This window comes from Rhinoderma darwinii, assembly GCF_050947455.1.
Source record: "Rhinoderma darwinii isolate aRhiDar2 chromosome 2 unlocalized genomic scaffold, aRhiDar2.hap1 SUPER_2_unloc_31, whole genome shotgun sequence".
NCBI lineage: Eukaryota > Metazoa > Chordata > Amphibia > Anura > Rhinodermatidae > Rhinoderma > Rhinoderma darwinii.
In genome coordinates, this window is record NW_027461698.1 from 450,022 (window position 1) to 472,993 (window position 22,972).

The 22,972-nt window shown below is 47.4% G+C and overlaps 18 non-coding genes across 18 annotated transcripts; all 18 read right to left on the reverse strand.

Annotated features, from left to right (window-relative positions):
• Positions 1–249: 249 nt before the first annotated feature.
• LOC142677161 (U2 spliceosomal RNA) lies at positions 250–440 on the reverse strand. The gene has a single exon (XR_012852207.1). It is a non-coding gene; the product is annotated as a U2 spliceosomal RNA (small nuclear RNA).
• A 1,116-nt stretch (positions 441–1,556) lies between these two features.
• Positions 1,557–1,747, reverse strand: LOC142677162 (U2 spliceosomal RNA). Its single transcript, XR_012852208.1, has one exon. It is a non-coding gene; the product is annotated as a U2 spliceosomal RNA (small nuclear RNA).
• Positions 1,748–3,013: 1,266 nt separating this feature from the next.
• LOC142677163 (U2 spliceosomal RNA) lies at positions 3,014–3,204 on the reverse strand. The gene has a single exon (XR_012852209.1). It is a non-coding gene; the product is annotated as a U2 spliceosomal RNA (small nuclear RNA).
• A 1,121-nt stretch (positions 3,205–4,325) lies between these two features.
• On the reverse strand, positions 4,326–4,516 carry LOC142677456 (U2 spliceosomal RNA). Its single transcript, XR_012852474.1, has one exon. It is a non-coding gene; the product is annotated as a U2 spliceosomal RNA (small nuclear RNA).
• Positions 4,517–5,637: 1,121 nt separating this feature from the next.
• Positions 5,638–5,828, reverse strand: LOC142677164 (U2 spliceosomal RNA). Its single transcript, XR_012852210.1, has one exon. It is a non-coding gene; the product is annotated as a U2 spliceosomal RNA (small nuclear RNA).
• A 1,276-nt stretch (positions 5,829–7,104) lies between these two features.
• On the reverse strand, positions 7,105–7,295 carry LOC142677166 (U2 spliceosomal RNA). The gene has a single exon (XR_012852212.1). It is a non-coding gene; the product is annotated as a U2 spliceosomal RNA (small nuclear RNA).
• A 1,263-nt stretch (positions 7,296–8,558) lies between these two features.
• LOC142677177 (U2 spliceosomal RNA) lies at positions 8,559–8,749 on the reverse strand. The gene has a single exon (XR_012852222.1). It is a non-coding gene; the product is annotated as a U2 spliceosomal RNA (small nuclear RNA).
• Positions 8,750–9,869: 1,120 nt separating this feature from the next.
• LOC142677477 (U2 spliceosomal RNA) lies at positions 9,870–10,060 on the reverse strand. Its single transcript, XR_012852493.1, has one exon. It is a non-coding gene; the product is annotated as a U2 spliceosomal RNA (small nuclear RNA).
• Positions 10,061–11,178: 1,118 nt separating this feature from the next.
• Positions 11,179–11,369, reverse strand: LOC142677167 (U2 spliceosomal RNA). Its single transcript, XR_012852213.1, has one exon. It is a non-coding gene; the product is annotated as a U2 spliceosomal RNA (small nuclear RNA).
• A 1,118-nt stretch (positions 11,370–12,487) lies between these two features.
• LOC142677168 (U2 spliceosomal RNA) lies at positions 12,488–12,678 on the reverse strand. Its single transcript, XR_012852214.1, has one exon. It is a non-coding gene; the product is annotated as a U2 spliceosomal RNA (small nuclear RNA).
• Positions 12,679–13,801: 1,123 nt separating this feature from the next.
• LOC142677169 (U2 spliceosomal RNA) lies at positions 13,802–13,992 on the reverse strand. Its single transcript, XR_012852215.1, has one exon. It is a non-coding gene; the product is annotated as a U2 spliceosomal RNA (small nuclear RNA).
• Positions 13,993–15,128: 1,136 nt separating this feature from the next.
• Positions 15,129–15,319, reverse strand: LOC142677170 (U2 spliceosomal RNA). The gene has a single exon (XR_012852216.1). It is a non-coding gene; the product is annotated as a U2 spliceosomal RNA (small nuclear RNA).
• A 1,126-nt stretch (positions 15,320–16,445) lies between these two features.
• Positions 16,446–16,636, reverse strand: LOC142677172 (U2 spliceosomal RNA). Its single transcript, XR_012852217.1, has one exon. It is a non-coding gene; the product is annotated as a U2 spliceosomal RNA (small nuclear RNA).
• A 1,116-nt stretch (positions 16,637–17,752) lies between these two features.
• Positions 17,753–17,943, reverse strand: LOC142677173 (U2 spliceosomal RNA). Its single transcript, XR_012852218.1, has one exon. It is a non-coding gene; the product is annotated as a U2 spliceosomal RNA (small nuclear RNA).
• A 1,123-nt stretch (positions 17,944–19,066) lies between these two features.
• On the reverse strand, positions 19,067–19,257 carry LOC142677531 (U2 spliceosomal RNA). The gene has a single exon (XR_012852542.1). It is a non-coding gene; the product is annotated as a U2 spliceosomal RNA (small nuclear RNA).
• Positions 19,258–20,377: 1,120 nt separating this feature from the next.
• Positions 20,378–20,568, reverse strand: LOC142677174 (U2 spliceosomal RNA). Its single transcript, XR_012852219.1, has one exon. It is a non-coding gene; the product is annotated as a U2 spliceosomal RNA (small nuclear RNA).
• Positions 20,569–21,319: 751 nt separating this feature from the next.
• Positions 21,320–21,510, reverse strand: LOC142677417 (U2 spliceosomal RNA). The gene has a single exon (XR_012852439.1). It is a non-coding gene; the product is annotated as a U2 spliceosomal RNA (small nuclear RNA).
• Positions 21,511–22,634: 1,124 nt separating this feature from the next.
• Positions 22,635–22,825, reverse strand: LOC142677389 (U2 spliceosomal RNA). The gene has a single exon (XR_012852414.1). It is a non-coding gene; the product is annotated as a U2 spliceosomal RNA (small nuclear RNA).
• Positions 22,826–22,972: the final 147 nt, after the last annotated feature.

A 22,972-nucleotide genomic window follows, 5' to 3' on the forward strand; every position in this document is an offset into this window, starting at 1 on the left:
AAGGTGAATGAGCTGCTCCAATGTGAAATGCCGGAAACACAGAAACACAGACGACACAAAACAAGAGGTGGCAATGTATTAATTAATTGCATTTAATAAATTAGCTCATTATCACACATGACTGTACAAATGCATTGTCCAACAGGTGTTGAAATAATGGGATTAAAAGGGGAGATCCCATCCGAAAGACAAAAACAATGGCAAACACAAAAAGCACTTTTGGAATCTGATTTTAGTAAACACATAAGGAAAGGGTGCACCGGTCCTGGAAATACTGCAATACCAGGTCAATGCGTGGAGTGGACAGAGCAAGCTCTATTTCCATCTCCCTGTTCTAAAAATCCATTTAATATATGGTCCCCAGATAGGGGACGTATCAGATATTAAACTGATAAGAACAGATACTACACTTGATCTTAGCCAAAAGGCCGAGAAGCGATAACCCGAACGTGCCGTGTGTTTTGCTTCTTTTGCTTGCACCACAATGCAGTGCTGAAAGAGGAGGAATCGACATAAAAACGCCTTTTATGGCAACGCCCAAATGCCCTCCTGCCGTGCACACACTGGCAGCAGCAGCAGCAGTAAGTGCATGCCCACTGCCACCCCTTCTCCTTTCACACCTTGTATCAGCTTTAATCCAGTCCAGTGCTGCCTGCTGAGCAGCACTGACCAACACTGCCTGGGCCCAGGCTTTTATCTCTGAGGCCCCATTATGATGTCAGAAAGCTGGCTCTGGCTCCTGAGGTCTCCACTATGACACGTGCAAAGTTCCGTCTGAACTTTATATAAGACGGTGCGGCTCAGTCAGTCACTCAGTGTTGCCTGAGAGGGCAACACTGCAACAGCCGGCCCCCAGGCTGTCTTTTTTTTGCACAGCTAGTTGCCTCCAGGAGGCCACAAGAGGGAGACAAGGGACTGCAAAATGGAAAATAGGCATCCACCAACTTTACAGACAACTTGTTCTCCTTGCTCCTACAACCTCCATCCTTGCACAGTTTGTTATTCTTCCAGGTAACATAGTAACAAATCCAAATTGCTGCTCTCTTTGTAGGCAAGCAAGGGTTTGTTGCAACTGCAATTCTTACTTCTTCTTGAAATGTAGGGACCACAGTACATTCCATCACATCCATCTAGTGTACACAGGTAGGTCCATTGTGACGGGCGGGCGGGCGGGCTGGCTGCTTTAATGGCTGTTTGCTGTTCCCCTACTCCACTCCACTATTTGACTATGGTGCTGCATCAATCAGTGGCTGGCTCAGGTGCAGCTCTTTAACTTACCTAGGAGGGAGGGCGGAGAGAAGACAAGGAAGGTGAATGAGCTGTTCCAATGTGAAATGCCGGAAACACAGAAACACAGACGAAACAAAACAAGAGGTGGCAATGTATTAATTAATTGCATTTAATAAATTAGCTCATTATCACACATGACTGTACAAATGCATTGTCCAACAGGTGTTGAAATAATGGGATTAAAAGGGGAGATCCCATCCGAAAGACAAAAACAATGGCAAACACAAAAAGCACTTTTGGAATCTGATTTTAGTAAACACATAAGGAAAGGGTGCACCGGTCCTGGAAATACTGCAATACCAGGTCAATGCGTGGAGTGGACAGAGCAAGCTCTATTTCCATCTCCCTGTTCTAAAAATCCATTTAATATATGGTCCCCAGATAGGGGACGTATCAGATATTAAACTGATAAGAACAGATACTACACTTGATCTTAGCCAAAAGGCCGAGAAGCGATAACCCGAACGGGCCGCGCGTTGACCGAGCCTGCCCAATACTGCTGTTCACCCCTTGCAGCGATTCAGCCTACTCCTAGGCAATTCCATGGGGCCCTGCAGGCTCACACACACTCACAGCTACTAAGCGGGAGGTGAATAAAGGCCGGAGAGGAAGCAAGACAGGATTTGCTTCTTTTGCTTGCACCACAATGCAGTGCTGAAAGAGGAGGAATCGACATAAAAACGCCTTCCTGGCAAGGCCCAAATGCCCTCCTGCCGTGCAAACACTGGCAGCAGCAGCAGCAGCAGCAGTAAGTGCATGCCCACTGCCACCCCTTCTCCTTTCACACCTTGTATCAGCTTTAATCCAGTCCAGTGCTGCCTGCTGAGCAGCACTGACCAACACTGCCTGGGCCCAGGCTTTTATCTCTGAGGCCCCATTATGATGTCAGAAAGCTGGCTCTGGCTCCTGAGGTCTCCACTATGACACGTGCAAAGTTCCGTCTGAACTTTATATAAGACGGTGCGGCTCAGTCAGTCACTCAGTGTTGCCTGAGAGGGCAACACTGCAACAGCCGGCCCCCAGGCTGTCTTTTTTTTGCACAGCTAGTTGCCTCCAGGAGGCCACAAGAGGGAGACAAGGGACTGCAAAATGGAAAATAGGCATCCACCAACTTTACAGACAACTTGTTCTCCTTGCTCCTACAACCTCCATCCTTGCACAGTTTGTTATTCTTCCAGGTAACATAGTAACAAATCCAAATTGCTGCTCTCTTTGTAGGCAAGCAAGGGTTTGTTGCAACTGCAATTCTTACTTCTTCTTGAAATGTAGGGACCACAGTACATTCCATCACATCCATCTAGTGTACACAGGTAGGTCCATTGTGACGGGCGGGCGGGCGGGCTGGCTGCTTTAATGGCTGTTTGCTGTTCCCCTACTCCACTCCACTATTTGACTATGGTGCTGCATCAATCAGTGGCTGGCTCAGGTGCAGCTCTTTAACCTACCTAGGAGGGAGGGCGGAGAGAAGACAAGGAAGGTGAATGAGCTGCTCCAATGTGAAATGCCGGAAACACAGAAACACAGACGACACAAAACAAGAGGTGGCAATGTATTAATTAATTGCATTTAATAAATTAGCTCATTATCACACATGACTGTACAAATGCATTGTCCAACAGGTGTTGAAATAATGGGATTAAAAGGGGAGATCCCATCCGAAAGACAAAAACAATGGCAAACACAAAAAGCACTTTTGGAATCTGATTTTAGTAAACACATAAGGAAAGGGTGCACCGGTCCTGGAAATACTGCAATACCAGGTCAATGCGTGGAGTGGACAGAGCAAGCTCTATTTCCATCTCCCTGTTCTAAAAATCCATTTAATATATGGTCCCCAGATAGGGGACGTATCAGATATTAAACTGATAAGAACAGATACTACACTTGATCTTAGCCAAAAGGCCGAGAAGCGATAACCCGAACGTGCCGTGCGTTTTGCTTCTTTTGCTTGCACCACAATGCAGTGCTGAAAGAGGAGGAATCGACATAAAAACGCCTTCCTGGCAACGCCCAAATGCCCTCCTGCCGTGCACACACTGGCAGCAGCAGCAGCAGCAGCAGTAAGTGCATGCCCACTGCCACCCCTTCTCCTTTCACACCTTGTATCAGCTTTAATCCAGTCCAGTGCTGCCTGCTGAGCAGCACTGACCAACACTGCCTGGGCCCAGGCTTTTATCTCTGAGGCCCCATTATGATGTCAGAAAGCTGGCTCTGGCTCCTGAGGTCTCCACTATGACACGTGCAAAGTTCCGTCTGAACTTTATATAAGACGGTGCGGCTCAGTCAGTCACTCAGTGTTGCCTGAGAGGGCAACACTGCAACAGCCGGCCCCCAGGCTGTCTTTTTTTTGCACAGCTAGTTGCCTCCAGGAGGCCACAAGAGGGAGACAAGGGACTGCAAAATGGAAAATAGGCATCCACCAACTTTACAGACAACTTGTTCTCCTTGCTCCTACAACCTCCATCCTTGCACAGTTTGTTATTCTTCCAGGTAACATAGTAACAAATCCAAATTGCTGCTCTCTTTGTAGGCAAGCAAGGGTTTGTTGCAACTGCAATTCTTACTTCTTCTTGAAATGTAGGGACCACAGTACATTCCATCACATCCATCTAGTGTACACAGGTAGGTCCATTGTGACGGGCGGGCGGGCGGGCTGGCTGCTTTAATGGCTGTTTGCTGTTCCCCTACTCCACTCCACTATTTGACTATGGTGCTGCATCAATCAGTGGCTGGCTCAGGTGCAGCTCTTTAACTTACCTAGGAGGGAGGGCGGAGAGAAGACAAGGAAGGTGAATGAGCTGCTCCAATGTGAAATGCCGGAAACACAGAAACACAGACGACACAAAACAAGAGGTGGCAATGTATTAATTAATTGCATTTAATAAATTAGCTCATTATCACACATGACTGTACAAATGCATTGTCCAACAGGTGTTGAAATAATGGGATTAAAAGGGGAGATCCCATCCGAAAGACAAAAACAATGGCAAACACAAAAAGCACTTTTGGAATCTGATTTTAGTAAACACATAAGGAAAGGGTGCACCGGTCCTGGAAATACTGCAATACCAGGTTAATGCGTGGAGTGGACAGAGCAAGCTCTATTTCCATCTCCCTGTTCTAAAAATCCATTTAATATATGGTCCCCAGATAGGGGACGTATCAGATATTAAACTGATAAGAACAGATACTACACTTGATCTTAGCCAAAAGGCCGAGAAGCGATAACCCGAACGTGCCGTGCGTTTTGCTTCTTTTGCTTGCACCACAATGCAGTGCTGAAAGAGGAGGAATCGACATAAAAACGCCTTCCTGGCAACGCCCAAATGCCCTCCTGCCGTGCACACACTGGCAGCAGCAGCAGCAGCAGCAGTAAGTGCATGCCCACTGCCACCCCTTCTCCTTTCACACCTTGTATCAGCTTTAATCCAGTCCAGTGCTGCCTGCTGAGCAGCACTGACCAACACTGCCTGGGCCCAGGCTTTTATCTATGAGGCCCCATTATGATGTCAGAAAGCTGGCTCTGGCTCCTGAGGTCTCCACTATGACACGTGCAAAGTTCCGTCTGAACTTTATATAAGACGGTGCGGCTCAGTCAGTCACTCAGTGTTGCCTGAGAGGGCAACACTGCAACAGCCGGCCCCCAGGCTGTCTTTTTTTTGCACAGCTAGTTGCCTCCAGGAGGCCACAAGAGGGAGACAAGGGACTGCAAAATGGAAAATAGGCATCCACCAACTTTACAGACAACTTGTTCTCCTTGCTCCTACAACCTCCATCCTTGCACAGTTTGTTATTCTTCCAGGTAACATAGTAACAAATCCAAATTGCTGCTCTCTTTGTAGGCAAGCAAGGGTTTGTTGCAACTGCAATTCTTACTTCTTCTTGAAATGTAGGGACCACAGTACATTCCATCACATCCATCTAGTGTACACAGGTAGGTCCATTGTGACGGGCGGGCGGGCGGGCTGGCTGCTTTAATGGCTGTTTGCTGTTCCCCTACTCCACTCCACTATTTGACTATGGTGCTGCATCAATCAGTGGCTGGCTCAGGTGCAGCTCTTTAACTTACCTAGGAGGGAGGGCGGAGAGAAGACAAGGAAGGTGAATGAGCTGTTCCAATGTGAAATGCCGGAAACACAGAAACACAGACGACACAAAACAAGAGGTGGCAATGTATTAATTAATTGCATTTTATAAATTAGCTCATTATCACACATGACTGTACAAATGCATTGTCCAACAGGTGTTGAAATAATGGGATTAAAAGGGGAGATCCCATCCGAAAGACAAAAACAATGGCAAACACAAAAAGCACTTTTGAAATCTGATTTTAGTAAACACATAAGGAAAGGGTGCACCGGTCCTGGAAATACTGCAATACCAGGTCAATGCGTGGAGTGGACAGAGCAAGCTCTATTTCCATCTCCCTGTTCTAAAAATCCATTTAATATATGGTCCCCAGATAGGGGACGTATCAGATATTAAACTGATAAGAACAGATACTACACTTGATCTTAGCCAAAAGGCCGAGAAGCGATAACCCGAACGGGCCGCGCGTTGACCGAGCCTGCCCAATACTGCTGTTCACCCCTTGCAGCGATTCAGCCTACTCCTAGGCAATTCCATGGGGCCCTGCAGGCTCACACACACTCACAGCTACTAAGCGGGAGGTGAATAAAGGCCGGAGAGGAAGCAAGACAGGATTTGCTTCTTTTGCTTGCACCACAATGCAGTGCTGAAAGAGGAGGAATCGACATAAAAACGCCTTCCTGGCAACGCCCAAATGCCCTCCTGCCGTGCAAACACTGGCAGCAGCAGCAGCAGCAGCAGCAGCAGTAAGTGCATGCCCACTGCCACCCCTTCTCCTTTCACACCTTGTATCAGCTTTAATCCAGTCCAGTGCTGCCTGCTGAGCAGCACTGACCAACACTGCCTGGGCCCAGGCTTTTATCTCTGAGGCCCCATTATGATGTCAGAAAGCTGGCTCTGGCTCCTGAGGTCTCCACTATGACACGTGCAAAGTTCCGTCTGAACTTTATATAAGACGGTGCGGCTCAGTCAGTCACTCAGTGTTGCCTGAGAGGGCAACACTGCAACAGCCGGCCCCCAGGCTGTCTTTTTTTTGCACAGCTAGTTGCCTCCAGGAGGCCACAAGAGGGAGACAAGGGACTGCAAAATGGAAAATAGGCATCCACCAACTTTACAGACAACTTGTTCTCCTTGCTCCTACAACCTCCATCCTTGCACAGTTTGTTATTCTTCCAGGTAACATAGTAACAAATCCAAATTGCTGCTCTCTTTGTAGGCAAGCAAGGGTTTGTTGCAACTGCAATTCTTACTTCTTCTTGAAATGTAGGGACCACAGTACATTCCATCACATCCATCTAGTGTACACAGGTAGGTCCATTGTGACGGGCGGGCGGGCGGGCGGGCTGGCTGCTTTAATGGCTGTTTGCTGTTCCCCTACTCCACTCCACTATTTGACTATGGTGCTGCATCAATCAGTGGCTGGCTCAGGTGCAGCTCTTTAACCTACCTAGGAGGGAGGGCGGAGAGAAGACAAGGAAGGTGAATGAGCTGTTCCAATGTGAAATGCCGGAAACACAGAAACACAGACGACACAAAACAAGAGGTGGCAATGTATTAATTAATTGCATTTAATAAATTAGCTCATTATCACACATGACTGTACAAATGCATTGTCCAACAGGTGTTGAAATAATGGGATTAAAAGGGGAGATCCCATCCGAAAGACAAAAACAATGGCAAACACAAAAAGCACTTTTGGAATCTGATTTTAGTAAACACATAAGGAAAGGGTGCACCGGTCCTGGAAATACTGCAATACCAGGTCAATGCGTGGAGTGGACAGAGCAAGCTCTATTTCCATCTCCCTGTTCTAAAAATCCATTTAATATATGGTCCCCAGATAGGGGACGTATCAGATATTAAACTGATAAGAACAGATACTACACTTGATCTTAGCCAAAAGGCCGAGAAGCGATAACCCGAACGGGCCGCGCGTTGACCGAGCCTGCCCAATACTGCTGTTCACCCCTTGCAGCGATTCAGCCTACTCCTAGGCAATTCCATGGGGCCCTGCAGGCTCACACACACTCACAGCTACTAAGCGGGAGGTGAATAAAGGCCGGAGAGGAAGCAAGACAGGATTTGCTTCTTTTGCTTGCACCACAATGCAGTGCTGAAAGAGGAGGAATCGACATAAAAACGCCTTCCTGGCAACGCCCAAATGCCCTCCTGCCGTGCAAACACTGGCAGCAGCAGCAGCAGCAGTAAGTGCATGCCCACTGCCACCCCTTCTCCTTTCACACCTTGTATCAGCTTTAATCCAGTCCAGTGCTGCCTGCTGAGCAGCACTGACCAACACTGCCTGGGCCCAGGCTTTTATCTCTGAGGCCCCATTATGATGTCAGAAAGCTGGCTCTGGCTCCTGAGGTCTCCACTATGACACGTGCAAAGTTCCGTCTGAACTTTATATAAGACGGTACGGCTCAGTCAGTCACTCAGTGTTGCCTGAGAGGGCAACACTGCAACAGCCGGCCCCCAGGCTGTCTTTTTTTTGCACAGCTAGTTGCCTCCAGGAGGCCACAAGAGGGAGACAAGGGACTGCAAAATGGAAAATAGGCATCCACCAACTTTACAGACAACTTGTTCTCCTTGCTCCTACAACCTCCATCCTTGCACAGTTTGTTATTCTTCCAGGTAACATAGTAACAAATCCAAATTGCTGCTCTCTTTGTAGGCAAGCAAGGGTTTGTTGCAACTGCAATTCTTACTTCTTCTTGAAATGTAGGGACCACAGTACATTCCATCACATCCATCTAGTGTACACAGGTAGGTCCATTGTGACGGGCGGGCGGGCGGGCTGGCTGCTTTAATGGCTGTTTGCTGTTCCCCTACTCCACTCCACTATTTGACTATGGTGCTGCATCAATCAGTGGCTGGCTCAGGTGCAGCTCTTTAACCTACCTAGGAGGGAGGGCGGAGAGAAGACAAGGAAGGTGAATGAGCTGTTCCAATGTGAAATGCCGGAAACACAGAAACACAGACGACACAAAACAAGAGGTGGCAATGTATTAATTAATTGCATTTAATAAATTAGCTCATTATCACACATGACTGTACAAATGCATTGTCCAACAGGTGTTGAAATAATGGGATTAAAAGGGGAGATCCCATCCGAAAGACAAAAACAATGGCAAACACAAAAAGCACTTTTGGAATCTGATTTTAGTAAACACATAAGGAAAGGGTGCACCGCTCCTGGAAATACTGCAATACCAGGTCAATGCGTGGAGTGGACAGAGCAAGCTCTATTTCCATCTCCCTGTTCTAAAAATCCATTTAATATATGGTCCCCAGATAGGGGACGTATCAGATATTAAACTGATAAGAACAGATACTACACTTGATCTTAGCCAAAAGGCCGAGAAGCGATATCCCGAACGTGCCGCGCGTTTTGCTTCTTTTGCTTGCACCACAATGCAGTGCTGAAAGAGGAGGAATCGACATAAAAACGCCTTCCTGGCAACGCCCAAATGCCCTCCTGCCGTGCAAACACTGGCAGCAGCAGCAGCAGCAGCAGCAGTAAGTGCATGCCCACTGCCACCCCTTCTCCTTTCACACCTTGTATCAGCTTTAATCCAGTCCAGTGCTGCCTGCTGAGCAGCACTGACCAACACTGCCTGGGCCCAGGCTTTTATCTCTGAGGCCCCATTATGATGTCAGAAAGCTGGCTCTGGCTCCTGAGGTCTCCACTATGACACGTGCAAAGTTCCGTCTGAACTTTATATAAGACGGTGCGGCTCAGTCAGTCACTCAGTGTTGCCTGAGAGGGCAACACTGCAACAGCCGGCCCCCAGGCTGTCTTTTTTTTGCACAGCTAGTTGCCTCCAGGAGGCCACAAGAGGGAGACAAGGGACTGCAAAATGGAAAATAGGCATCCACCAACTTTACAGACAACTTGTTCTCCTTGCTCCTACAACCTCCATCCTTGCACAGTTTGTTATTCTTCCAGGTAACATAGTAACAAATCCAAATTGCTGCTCTCTTTGTAGGCAAGCAAGGGTTTGTTGCAACTGCAATTCTTACTTCTTCTTGAAATGTAGGGACCACAGTACATTCCATCACATCCATCTAGTGTACACAGGTAGGTCCATTGTGACGGGCGGGCGGGCTGGCTGCTTTAATGGCTGTTTGCTGTTCCCCTACTCCACTCCACTATTTGACAATGGTGCTGCATCAATCAGTGGCTGGCTCAGGTGCAGCTCTTTAACCTACCTAGGAGGGAGGGCGGAGAGAAGACAAGGAAGGTGAATGAGCTGTTCCAATGTGAAATGCCGGAAACACAGAAACACAGACGACACAAAACAAGAGGTGGCAATGTATTAATTAATTGCATTTAATAAATTAGCTCATTATCACACATGACTGTACAAATGCATTGTCCAAGAGGTGTTGAAATAATGGGATTAAAAGGAGAGATCCCATCCGAAAGACAAAAACAATGGCAAACACAAAAAGCACTTTTGGAATCTGATTTTAGTAAACACATAAGGAAAGGGTGCACCGGTCCTGGAAATACTGCAATACCAGGTCAATGCGTGGAGTGGATAGAGCAAGCTCTATTTCCATCTCCCTGTTCTAAAAATCCATTTAATATATGGTCCCCAGATAGGGGACGTATCAGATATTAAACTGATAAGAACAGATACTACACTTGATCTTAACCAAAAGGCCGAGAAGCGATAACCCGAACGTGCCGCGCGTTTTGCTTCTTTTGCTTGCACCACAATGCAGTGCTGAAAGAGGAGGAATCGACATAAAAACGCCTTCCTGGCAACGCCCAAATGCCCTCCTGCCGTGCAAACACTGGCAGCAGCAGCAGCAGCAATAAGTGCATGCCCACTGCCACCCCTTCTCCTTTCACACCTTGTATCAGCTTTAATCCAGTCCAGTGCTGCCTGCTGAGCAGCACTGACCAACACTGCCTGGGCCCAGGCTTTTATCTCTGAGGCCCCATTATGATGTCAGAAAGCTGGCTCTGGCTCCTGAGGTCTCCACTATGACACGTGCAAAGTTCCGTCTGAACTTTATATAAGACGGTGTGGCTCAGTCAGTCACTCAGTGTTGCCTGAGAGGGTAACACTGCAACAGCCGGCCCCCAGGCTGTCTTTTTTTTGCACAGCTAGTTGCCTCCAGGAGGCCACAAGAGGGAGACAAGGGACTGCAAAATGGAAAATAGGCATCCACCAACTTTACAGACAACTTGTTCTCCTTGCTCCTACAACCTCCATCCTTGCACAGTTTGTTATTCTTCCAGGTAACATAGTAACAAATCCAAATTGCTGCTCTCTTTGTAGGCAAGCAAGGGTTTGTTGCAACTGCAATTCTTACTTCTTCTTGAAATGTAGGGACCACAGTACATTCCATCACATCCATCTAGTGTACACAGGTAGGTCCATTGTGACGGGCGGGCGGGCGGGCTGGCTGCTTTAATGGCTGTTTGCTGTTCCCCTACTCCACTCCACTATTTGACTATGGTGCTGCATCAATCAGTGGCTGGCTCAGGTGCAGCTCTTTAACCTACCTAGGAGGGAGGGCGGAGAGAAGACAAGGAAGGTGAATGAGCTGTTCCAATGTGAAATGCCGGAAACACAGAAACACAGACGACACAAAACAAGAGGTGGCAATGTATTAATTAATTGCATTTAATAAATTAGCTCATTATCACACATGACTGTACAAATGCATTGTCCAACAGGTGTTGAAATAATGGGATTAAAAGGGGAGATCCCATCCGAAAGACAAAAACAATGGCAAACACAAAAAGCACTTTTGGAATCTGATTTTAGTAAACACATAAGGAAAGGGTGCACCGGTCCTGGAAATACTGCAATACCAGGTCAATGCGTGGAGTGGACAGAGCAAGCTCTATTTCCATCTCCCTGTTCTAAAAATCCATTTAATATATGGTCCCCAGATAGGGGACGTATCAGATATTAAACTGATAAGAACAGATACTACACTTGATCTTAGCCAAAAGGCCGAGAAGCGATAACCCGAACGTGCCGCGCGTTTTGCTTCTTTTGCTTGCACCACAATGCAGTGCTGAAAGAGGAGGAATCGACATAAAAACGCCTTCCTGGCAACGCCCAAATGCCCTCCTGCCGTGCAAACACTGGCAGCAGCAGCAGCAGCAGTAAGTGCATGCCCACTGCCACCCCTTCTCCTTTCACACCTTGTATCAGCTTTAATCCAGTCCAGTGCTGCCTGCTGAGCAGCACTGACCAACACTGCCTGGGCCCAGGCTTTTATCTCTGAGGCCCCATTATGATGTCAGAAAGCTGGCTCTGGCTCCTGAGGTCTCCACTATGACACGTGCAAAGTTCCGTCTGAACTTTATATAAGACGGTGCGGCTCAGTCAGTCACTCAGTGTTGCCTGAGAGGGCAACACTGCAACAGCCGGCCCCCAGGCTGTCTTTTTTTTGCACAGCTAGTTGCCTCCAGGAGGCCACAAGAGGGAGACAAGGGACTGCAAAATGGAAAATAGGCATCCACCAACTTTACAGACAACTTGTTCTCCTTGCTCCTACAACCTCCATCCTTGCACAGTTTGTTATTCTTCCAGGTAACATAGTAACAAATCCAAATTGCTGCTCTCTTTGTAGGCAAGCAAGGGTTTGTTGCAACTGCAATTCTTACTTCTTCTTGAAATGTAGGGACCACAGTACATTCCATCACATCCATCTAGTGTACACAGGTAGGTCCATTGTGACGGGCGGGCGGGCGGGCTGGCTGCTTTAATGGCTGTTTGCTGTTCCCCTACTCCACTCCACTATTTGACTATGGTGCTGCATCAATCAGTGGCTGGCTCAGGTGCAGCTCTTTAACCTACATAGGAGGGAGGGCGGAGAGAAGACAAGGAAGGTGAATGAGCTGTTCCAATGTGAAATGCCGGAAACACAGAAACACAGACGACACAAAACAAGAGGTGGCAATGTATTAATTAATTGCATTTAATAAATTAGCTCATTATCACACATGACTGTACAAATGCATTGTCCAACAGGTGTTGAAATAATGGGATTAAAAGGGGAGATCCCATCCGAAAGACAAAAACAATGGCAAACACAAAAAGCACTTTTGGAATCTGATTTTAGTAAACACATAAGGAAAGGGTGCACCGGTCCTGGAAATACTGCAATACCAGGTCAATGCGTGGAGTGGACAGAGCAAGCTCTATTTCCATCTCCCTGTTCTAAAAATCCATTTAATATATGGTCCCCAGATAGGGGACGTATCAGATATTAAACTGATAAGAACAGATACTACACTTGATCTTAGCCAAAAGGCCGAGAAGCGATAACCCGAACGTGCCGCGCGTTTTGCTTCTTTTGCTTGCACCACAATGCAGTGCTGAAAGAGGAGGAATCGACATAAAAACGCCTTCCTGGCAACGCCCAAATGCCCTCCTGCCGTGCAAACACTGGCAGCAGCAGCAGCAGTAAGTGCATGCCCACTGCCACCCCTTCTCCTTTCACACCTTGTATCAGCTTTAATCCAGTCCAGTGCTGCCTGCTGAGCAGCACTGACCAACACTGCCTGGGCCCAGGCTTTTATCTCTGAGGCCCCATTATGATGTCAGAAAGCTGGCTCTGGCTCCTGAGGTCTCCACTATGACACGTGCAAAGTTCCGTCTGAACTTTATATAAGACGGTGCGGCTCAGTCAGTCACTCAGTGTTGCCTGAGAGGGCAACACTGCAACAGCCGGCCCCCAGGCTGTCTTTTTTTTGCACAGCTAGTTGCCTCCAGGAGGCCACAAGAGGGAGACATGGGACTGCAAAATGGAAAATAGGCATCCACCAACTTTACAGACAACTTGTTCTCCTTGCTCCTACAACCTCCATCCTTGCACAGTTTGTTATTCTTCCAGGTAACATAGTAACAAATCCAAATTGCTGCTCTCTTTGTAGGCAAGCAAGGGTTTGTTGCAACTGCAATTCTTACTTCTTCTTGAAATGTAGGGACCACAGTACATTCCATCACATCCATCTAGTGTACACAGGTAGGTCCATTGTGACGGGCGGGCGGGTGGGAGGGCGGGCTGGCTGCTTTAATGGCTGTTTGCTGTTCCCCTACTCCACTCCATTATTTGACTATGGTGCTGCATCAATCAGTGGCTGGCTCAGGTGCAGCTCTTTAACCTACCTAGGAGGGAGGGCGGAGAGAAGACAAGGAAGGTGAATGAGCTGTTCCAATGTGAAATGCCGGAAACACAGAAACACAGACGACACAAAACAAGAGGTGGCAATGTATTAATTAATTGCATTTAATAAATTAGCTCATTATCACACATGACTGTACAAATGCATTGTCCAACAGGTGTTGAAATAATGGGATTAAAAGGGGAGATCCCATCCGAAAGACAAAAACAATGGCAAACACAAAAAGCACTTTTGGAATCTGATTTTAGTAAACACATAAGGAAAGGGTGCACCGGTCCTGGAAATACTGCAATACCAGGTCAATGCGTGGAGTGGACAGAGCAAGCTCTATTTCCATCTCCCTGTTCTAAAAATCCATTTAATATATGGTCCCCAGATAGGGGACGTATCAGATATTAAACTGATAAGAACAGATACTACACTTGATCTTAGCCAAAAGGCCGAGAAGCGATAACCCGAACGTGCCGCGCGTTTTGCTTCTTTTGCTTGCACCACAATGCAGTGCTGAAAGAGGAGGAATCGACATAAAAACGCCTTCCTGGCAACGCCCAAATGCCCTCCTGCCGTGCAAACACTGGCAGCAGCAGCAGCAGCAGCAGCAGTAAGTGCATGCCCACTGCCACCCCTTCTCCTTTCACACCTTGTATCAGCTTTAATCCAGTCCAGTGCTGCCAGCTGAGCAGCACTGACCAACAATGCCTGGGCCCAGGCTTTTATCTCTGAGGCCCCATTATGATATCAGAAAGCTGGCTCTGGCTCCTGAGGTCTCCACTATGACACGTGCAAAGTTCCGTCTGAACTTTATATAAGACGGTGCGGCTCAGTCAGTCACTCAGTGTTGCCTGAGAGGGCAACACTGCAACAGCCGGCCCCCAGGCTGTCTTTTTTTTGCACAGCTAGTTGCCTCCAGGAGGCCACAAGAGGGAGACAAGGGACTGCAAAATGGAAAATAGGCATCCACCAACTTTACAGACAACTTGTTCTCCTTGCTCCTACAACCTCCATCCTTGCACAGTTTGTTATTCTTCCAGGTAACATAGTAACAAATCCAAATTGCTGCTCTCTTTGTAGGCAAGCAAGGGTTTGTTGCAACTGCAATTCTTACTTCTTCTTGAAATGTAGGGACCACAGTACATTCCATCACATCCATCTAGTGTACACAGGTAGGTCCATTGTGACGGGCGGGCGGGCGGGTGGGCGGGCGGGCTGGCTGCTTTAATGGCTGTTTGCTGTTCCCCTACTCCACTCCACTATTTGACTATGGTGCTGCATCAATCAGTGGCTGGCTCAGGTGCAGCTCTTTAACCTACCTAGGAGGGAGGGCGGAGAGAAGACAAGGAAGGTGAATGAGCTGTTCCAATGTGAAATGCCGGAAACACAGAAACACAGACGACACAAAACAAGAGGTGGCAATGTATTAATTAATTGCATTTAATAAATTAGCTCATTATCACACATGACTGTACAAATGCATTGTCCAACAGGTGTTGAAATAATGGGATTAAAAGGGGAGATCCCATCCGAAAGACAAAAACAATGGCAAACACAAAAAGCACTTTTGGAATCTGATTTTAGTAAACACATAAGGAAAGGGTGCACCGGTCCTGGAAATACTGCAATACCAGGTCAATGCGTGGAGTGGACAGAGCAAGCTCTATTTCCATCTCCCTGTTCTAAAAATCCATTTAATATATGGTCCCCAGATAGGGGACGTATCAGATATTAAACTGATAAGAACAGATACTACACTTGATCTTAGCCAAAAGGCCGAGAAGCGATAACCCGAACGTGCCGCGCGTTTTGCTTCTTTTGCTTGCACCACAATGCAGTGCTGAAAGAGGAGGAATCGACATAAAAACGCCTTCCTGGCAACGCCCAAATGCCCTCCTGCCGTGCAAACACTGGCAGCAGCAGCAGCAGCAGTAAGTGCATGCCCACTGCCACCCCTTCTCCTTTCACACCTTGTATCAGCTTTAATCCAGTCCAGTGCTGCCTGCTGAGCAGCACTGACCAACACTGCCTGGGCCCAGGCTTTTATCTCTGAGGCCCCATTATGATGTCAGAAAGCTGGCTCTGGCTCCTGAGGTCTCCACTATGACACGTGCAAAGTTCCGTCTGAACTTTATATAAGACGGTGCGGCTCAGTCAGTCACTCAGTGTTGCCTGAGAGGGCAACACTGCAACAGCCGGCCCCCAGGCTGTCTTTTTTTTGCACAGCTAGTTGCCTCCAGGAGGCCACAAGAGGGAGACAAGGGACTGCAAAATGGAAAATAGGCATCCACCAACTTTACAGACAACTTGTTCTCCTTGCTCCTACAACCTCCATCCTTGCACAGTTTGTTATTCTTCCAGGTAACATAGTAACAAATCCAAATTGCTGCTCTCTTTGTAGGCAAGCAAGGGTTTGTTTCAACTGCAATTCTTACTTCTTCTTGAAATGTAGGGACCACAGTACATTCCATCACATCCATCTAGTGTACACAGGTAGGTCCATTGTGACGGGCGGGCGGGCGGGCGGGCGGGCTGGCTGCTTTAATGTCTGTTTGCTGTTCCCCTACTCCACTCCACTATTTGACTATGGTGCTGCATCAATCAGTGGCTGGCTCAGGTGCAGCTCTTTAACCTACCTAGGAGGGAGGGCGGAGAGAAGACAAGGAAGGTGAATGAGCTGTTCCAATGTGAAATGCCGGAAACACAGAAACACAGACGACACAAAACAAGAGGTGGCAATGTATTAATTAATTGCATTTAATAAATTAGCTCATTATCACACATGACTGTACAAATGCATTGTCCAACAGGTGTTGAAATAATGGGATTAAAAGGGGAGATCCCATCCGAAAGACAAAAACAATGGCAAACACAAAAAGCACTTTTGGAATCTGATTTTAGTAAACACATAAGGAAAGGGTGCACCGGTCCTGGAAATACTGCAATACCAGGTCAATGCGTGGAGTGGACAGAGCAAGCTCTATTTCCATCTCCCTGTTCTAAAAATCCATTTAATATATGGTCCCCAGATAGGGGACGTATCAGATATTAAACTGATAAGAACAGATACTACACTTGATCTTAGCCAAAAGGCCGAGAAGCGATATCCCGAACGTGCCGCGCGTTTTGCTTCTTTTGCTTGCACCACAATGCAGTGCTGAAAGAGGAGGAATCGACATAAAAACGCCTTCCTGGCAACGCCCAAATGCCCTCCTGCCGTGCAAACACTGGCAGCAGCAGCAGCAGCAGCAGCAGTAAGTGCATGCCCACTGCCACCCCTTCTCCTTTCACACCTTGTATCAGCTTTAATCCAGTCCAGTGCTGCCTGCTGAGCAGCACTGACCAACACTGCCTGGGCCCAGGCTTTTATCTCTGAGGCCCCATTATGATGTCAGAAAGCTGGCTCTGGCTCCTGAGGTCTCCACTATGACACGTGCAAAGTTCCGTCTGAACTTTATATAAGACGGTGCGGCTCAGTCAGTCACTCAGTGTTGCCTGAGAGGGCAACACTGCAACAGCCGGCCCCCAGGCTGTCTTTTTTTTGCACAGCTAGTTGCCTCCAGGAGGCCACAAGAGGGAGACAAGGGACTGCAAAATGGAAAATAGGCATCCACCAACTTTACAGACAACTTGTTCTCCTTGCTCCTACAACCTCCATCCTTGCACAGTTTGTTATTCTTCCAGGTAACATAGTAACAAATCCAAATTGCTGCTCTCTTTGTAGGCAAGCAAGGGTTTGTTGCAACTGCAATTCTTACTTCTTCTTGAAATGTAGGGACCACAGTACATTCCATCACATCCATCTAGTGTACACAGGTAGGTCCATTGTGACGGACGGGCGGGCTGCTTTAATGGCTGTTTGCTGTTCCCCTACTCCACTCCACTATTTGACTATGGTGCTGCATCAATCAGTGGCTGGCTCAGGTGCAGCTCTTTAACCTACCTAGGAGGGAGGGCGGAGAGAAGACAAGGAAGGTGAATGAGCTGTTCCAATGTGAAATGCCGGAAACACAGAAACACAGACGACACAAAACAAGAGGTGGCAATGTATTAATTAATTGTATTTAATAAATTAGCTCATTATCACACATGACTGTACAAATGCATTGTCCAACAGGTGTTGAAATAATGGGATTAAAAGGGGAGATCCCATCCGAAAGACAAAAACAATGGCAAACACAAAAAGCACTTTTGGAATCTGATTTTAGTAAACACATAAGGAAAGGGTGCACCGGTCCTGGAAATACTGCAATACCAGGTCAATGCGTGGAGTGGACAGAGCAAGCTCTATTTCCATCTCCCTGTTCTAAAAATCCATTTAATATATGGTCCCCAGATAGGGGACGTATCAGATATTAAACTGATAAGAACAGATACTACACTTGATCTTAGCCAAAAGGCCGAGAAGCGATAACCCGAACGTGCCGCGCGTTTTGCTTCTTTTGCTTGCACCACAATGCAGTGCTGAAAGAGGAGGAATCGACATAAAAACGCCTTCCTGGCAACGCCCAAATGCCCTCCTGCCGTGCAAACACTGGCAGCAGCAGCAGCAGCAGTAAGTGCATGCCCACTGCCACCCCTTCTCCTTTCACACCTTGTATCAGCTTTAATCCAGTCCAGTGCTGCCTGCTGAGCAGCACTGACCAACACTGCCTGGGCCCAGGCTTTTATCTCTGAGGCCCCATTATGATGTCAGAAAGCTGGCTCTGGCTCCTGAGGTCTCCACTATGACACGTGCAAAGTTCCGTCTGAACTTTATATAAGACGGTGCGGCTCAGTCAGTCACTCAGTGTTGCCTGAGAGGGCAACACTGCAACAGCCGGCCCCCAGGCTGTCTTTTTTTTGCACAGCTAGTTGCCTCCAGGAGGCCACAAGAGGGAGACAAGGGACTGCAAAATGGAAAATAGGCATCCACCAACTTTACAGACAACTTGTTCTCCTTGCTCCTACAACCTCCATCCTTGCACAGTTTGTTATTCTTCCAGGTAACATAGTAACAAATCCAAATTGCTGCTCTCTTTGTAGGCAAGCAAGGGTTTGTTGCAACTGCAATTCTTACTTCTTCTTGAAATGTAGGGACCACAGTACATTCCATCACATCCATCTAGTGTACACAGGTAGGTCCATTGTGACGGGCGGGCGGGCGGGCGGGCTGGCTGCTTTAATGGCTGTTTGCTGTTCCCCTACTCCACTCCACTATTTGACTATGGTGCTGCATCAATCAGTGGCTGGCTCAGGTGCAGCTCTTTAACCTACCTAGGAGGGAGGGCGGTAGAGAAGACAAGGAAGGTGAATGAGCTGTTCCAATGTGAAATGCCGGAAACACAGAAACACAGACGACACAAAACAAGAGGTGGCAATGTATTAATTAATTGCATTTAATAAATTAGCTCATTATCACACATGACTGTACAAATGCATTGTCCAACAGGTGTTGAAATAATGGGATTAAAAGGGGAGATCCCATCCGAAAGACAAAAACAATGGCAAACACAAAAAGCACTTTTGGAATCTGATTTTAGTAAACACATAAGGAAAGGGTGCACCGGTCCTGGAAATACTGCAATACCAGGTCAATGCGTGGAGTGGACAGAGCAAGCTCTATTTCCATCTCCCTGTTCTAAAAATCCATTTAATATATGGTCCCAAGATAGGGGACGTATTAGATATTAAACTGATAAGAACAGATACTACACTTGATCTTAGCCAAAAGGCCGAGAAGCGATAACCCGAACGTGCCGCGCGTTTTGCTTCTTTTGCTTGCACCACAATGCAGTGCTGAAAGAGGAGGAATCGACATAAAAACGCCTTCCTGGCAACGCCCAAATGCCCTCCTGCCGTGCAAACACTGGCAGCAGCAGCAGCAGCAGCAGCAGTAAGTGCATGCCCACTGCCACCCCTTCTCCTTTCACACCTTGTATCAGCTTTAATCCAGTCCAGTGCTGCCTGCTGAGCAGCACTGACCAACACTGCCTGGGCCCAGGCTTTTATCTCTGAGGCCCCATTATGATGTCAGAAAGCTGGCTCTGGCTCCTGAGGTCTCCACTATGACACGTGCAAAGTTCCGTCTGAACTTTATATAAGACGGTGCGGCTCAGTCAGTCACTCAGTGTTGCCTGAGAGGGCAACACTGCAACAGCCGGCCCCCAGGTTGTCTTTTTTTTGCACAGCTAGTTGCCTCCAGGAGGCCACAAGAGGGAGACAAGGGACTGCAAAATGGAAAATAGGCATCCACCAACTTTACAGACAACTTGTTCTCCTTGCTCCTACAACCTCCATCCTTGCACAGTTTGTTATTCTTCCAGGTAACATAGTAACAAATCCAAATTGCTGCTCTCTTTGTAGGCAAGCAAGGGTTTGTTGCAACTGCAATTCTTACTTCTTCTTGAAATGTAGGGACCACAGTACATTCCATCACATCCATCTAGTGTACACAGGTAGGTCCATTGTGACGGGCGGGCGGGCTGGCTGCTTTAATGGCTGTTTGCTGTTCCCCTACTCCACTCCACTATTTGACTATGGTGCTGCATCAATCAGTGGCTGGCTCAGGTGCAGCTCTTTAACCTACCTAGGAGGGAGGGCGGAGAGAAGACAAGGAAGGTGAATGAGCTGTTCCAATGTGAAATGCCGGAAACACAGAAACACAGACGACACAAAACAAGAGGTGGCAATGTATTAATTAATTGTATTTAATAAATTAGCTCATTATCACACATGACTGTACAAATGCATTGTCCAACAGGTGTTGAAATAATGGGATTAAAAGGGGAGATCCCATCCGAAAGACAAAAACAATGGCAAACACAAAAAGCACTTTTGGAATCTGATTTTAGTAAACACATAAGGAAAGGGTGCACCGGTCCTGGAAATACTGCAATACCAGGTCAATGCGTGGAGTGGACAGAGCAAGCTCTATTTCCATCTCCCTGTTCTAAAAATCCATTTAATATATGGTCCCCAGATAGGGGACGTATCAGATATTAAACTGATAAGAACAGATACTACACTTGATCTTAGCCAAAAGGCCGAGAAGCGATAACCCGAACGTGCCGCGCGTTTTTCTTCTTTTGCTTGCACCACAATGCAGTGCTGAAAGAGGAGGAATCGACATAAAAACGCCTTCCTGGCAACGCCCAAATGCCCTCCTGCCGTGCAAACACTGGCAGCAGCAGCAGCAGCAGTAAGTGCATGCCCACTGCCACCCCTTCTCCTTTCACACCTTGTATCAGCTTTAATCCAGTCCAGTGCTGCCTGCTGAGCAGCACTGACCAACACTGCCTGGGCCCAGGCTTTTATCTCTGAGGCCCCATTATGATGTCAGAAAGCTGGCTCTGGCTCCTGAGGTCTCCACTATGTACACATCTAGTGTACACAGGTAGGTCCATTGTGACGGGCGGGCGGGCGGGCTGGCTGCTTTAATGGCTGTTTGCTGTTCCCCTACTCCACTCCACTATTTGACTATGGTGCTGCATCAATCAGTGGCTGGCTCAGGTGCAGCTCTTTAACCTACCTAGGAGGGAGGGCGGAGAGAAGACAAGGAAGGTGAATGAGCTGTTCCAATGTGAAATGCCGGAAACACAGAAACACAGACGACACAAAACAAGAGGTGGCAATGTATTAATTAATTGCATTTAATAAATTAGCTCATTATCACACATGACTGTACAAATGCATTGTCCAACAGGTGTTGAAATAATGGGATTAAAAGGGGAGATCCCATCCGAAAGACAAAAACAATGGCAAACACAAAAAGCACTTTTGGAATCTGATTTTAGTAAACACATAAGGAAAGGGTGCACCGGTCCAGGAAATACTGCAATACCAGGTCAATGCGTGGAGTGGACAGAGCAAGCTCTATTTCCATCTCCCTGTTCTAAAAATCCATTTAATATATGGTCCCCAGATAGGGGACGTATCAGATATTAAACTGATAAGAACAGATACTACACTTGATCTTAGCCAAAAGGCCGAGAAGCGATAACCCGAACGTGCCGCACGTTTTGCTTCTTTTGCTTGCACCACAATGCAGTGCTGAAAGAGGAGGAATCGACATAAAAATGCCTTCCTGGCAACGCCCAAATGCCCTCCTGCCGTGCAAACACTGGCAGCAGCAGCAGCAGCAGTAAGTGCATGCCCACTGCCACCCCTTCTCCTTTCACACCTTGTATCAGCTTTAATCCAGTCCAGTGCTGCCTGCTGAGCAGCACTGACCAACACTGCCTGGGCCCAGGCTTTTATCTCTGAGGCCCCATTATGATGTCAGAAAGATGGCTCTGGCTCCTGAGGTCTCCACTATGACACGTGCAAAGTTCCGTCTGAACTTTATATAAGACGGTGCGGCTCAGTCAGTCACTCAGTGTTGCCTGAGAGGGCAACACTGCAACAGCCGGCCCCCAGGCTGTCTTTTTTTTGCACAGCTAGTTGCCTCCAGGAGGCCACAAGAGGGAGACAAGGGACTGCAAAATGGAAAAAAAAGCATCCACCAACTTTACAGACAACTTGTTCTCCTTGCTCCTACAACCCTCCATCCTTGCACAGTTTGTTATTCTTCCAGGTAACATAGTAACAAATCCAAATTGCTGCTTTCTTTGTAGGCAAGCAAGGGTTTGTTGCAACTGCAATTCTTACTTCTTCTTGAAATGTAGGGACCACAGTACATTCCATCACATCCATCTAGTGTACACAGGTAGGTCCATTGTGACGGGCGGGCGGGCGGGCGGGCTGGCTGCTTTAATGGCTGTTTGCTGTTCCCCTACTCCACTCCACTATTTGACTATGGTGCTGCATCAATCAGTGGCTGGCTCAGGTGCAGCTCTTTAACCTACCTAGGAGGGAGGGCGGAGAGAAGACAAGGAAGGTGAATGAGCTGTTCCAATGTGAAATGCCGGAAACACAGAAACACAGACGACACAAAACAAGAGGTGGCAATGTATTAATTAATTGCATTTAATAAATTAGCTCATTATCACACATGACTGTACAAATGCATTGTCCAACAGGTGTTGAAATAATGGGATTAAAAGGGGAGATCCCATCCGAAAGACAAAAACAATGGCAAACACAAAAAGCACTTTTGGAATCTGATTTTAGTAAACACATAAGGAAAGGGTGCACCGGTCCTGGAAATACTGCAATACCAGGTCAATGCGTGGAGTGGACAGAGCAAGCTCTATTTCCATCTCCCTGTTCTAAAAATCCATTTAATATATGGTCCCCATTTAGGGGACGTATCAGATATTAAACTGATAAGAACAGATACTACACTTGATCTTAGCCAAAAGGCCGAGAAGCGATAACCCGAACGTGCCGCGCGTTTTGCTTCTTTTGCTTGCACCACAATGCAGTGCTGAAAGAGGAGGAATCGACATAAAAACGCCTTCCTGGCAACGCCCAAATGCCCTCCTGCCGTGCAAACACTGGCAGCAGCAGCAGCAGCAGCAG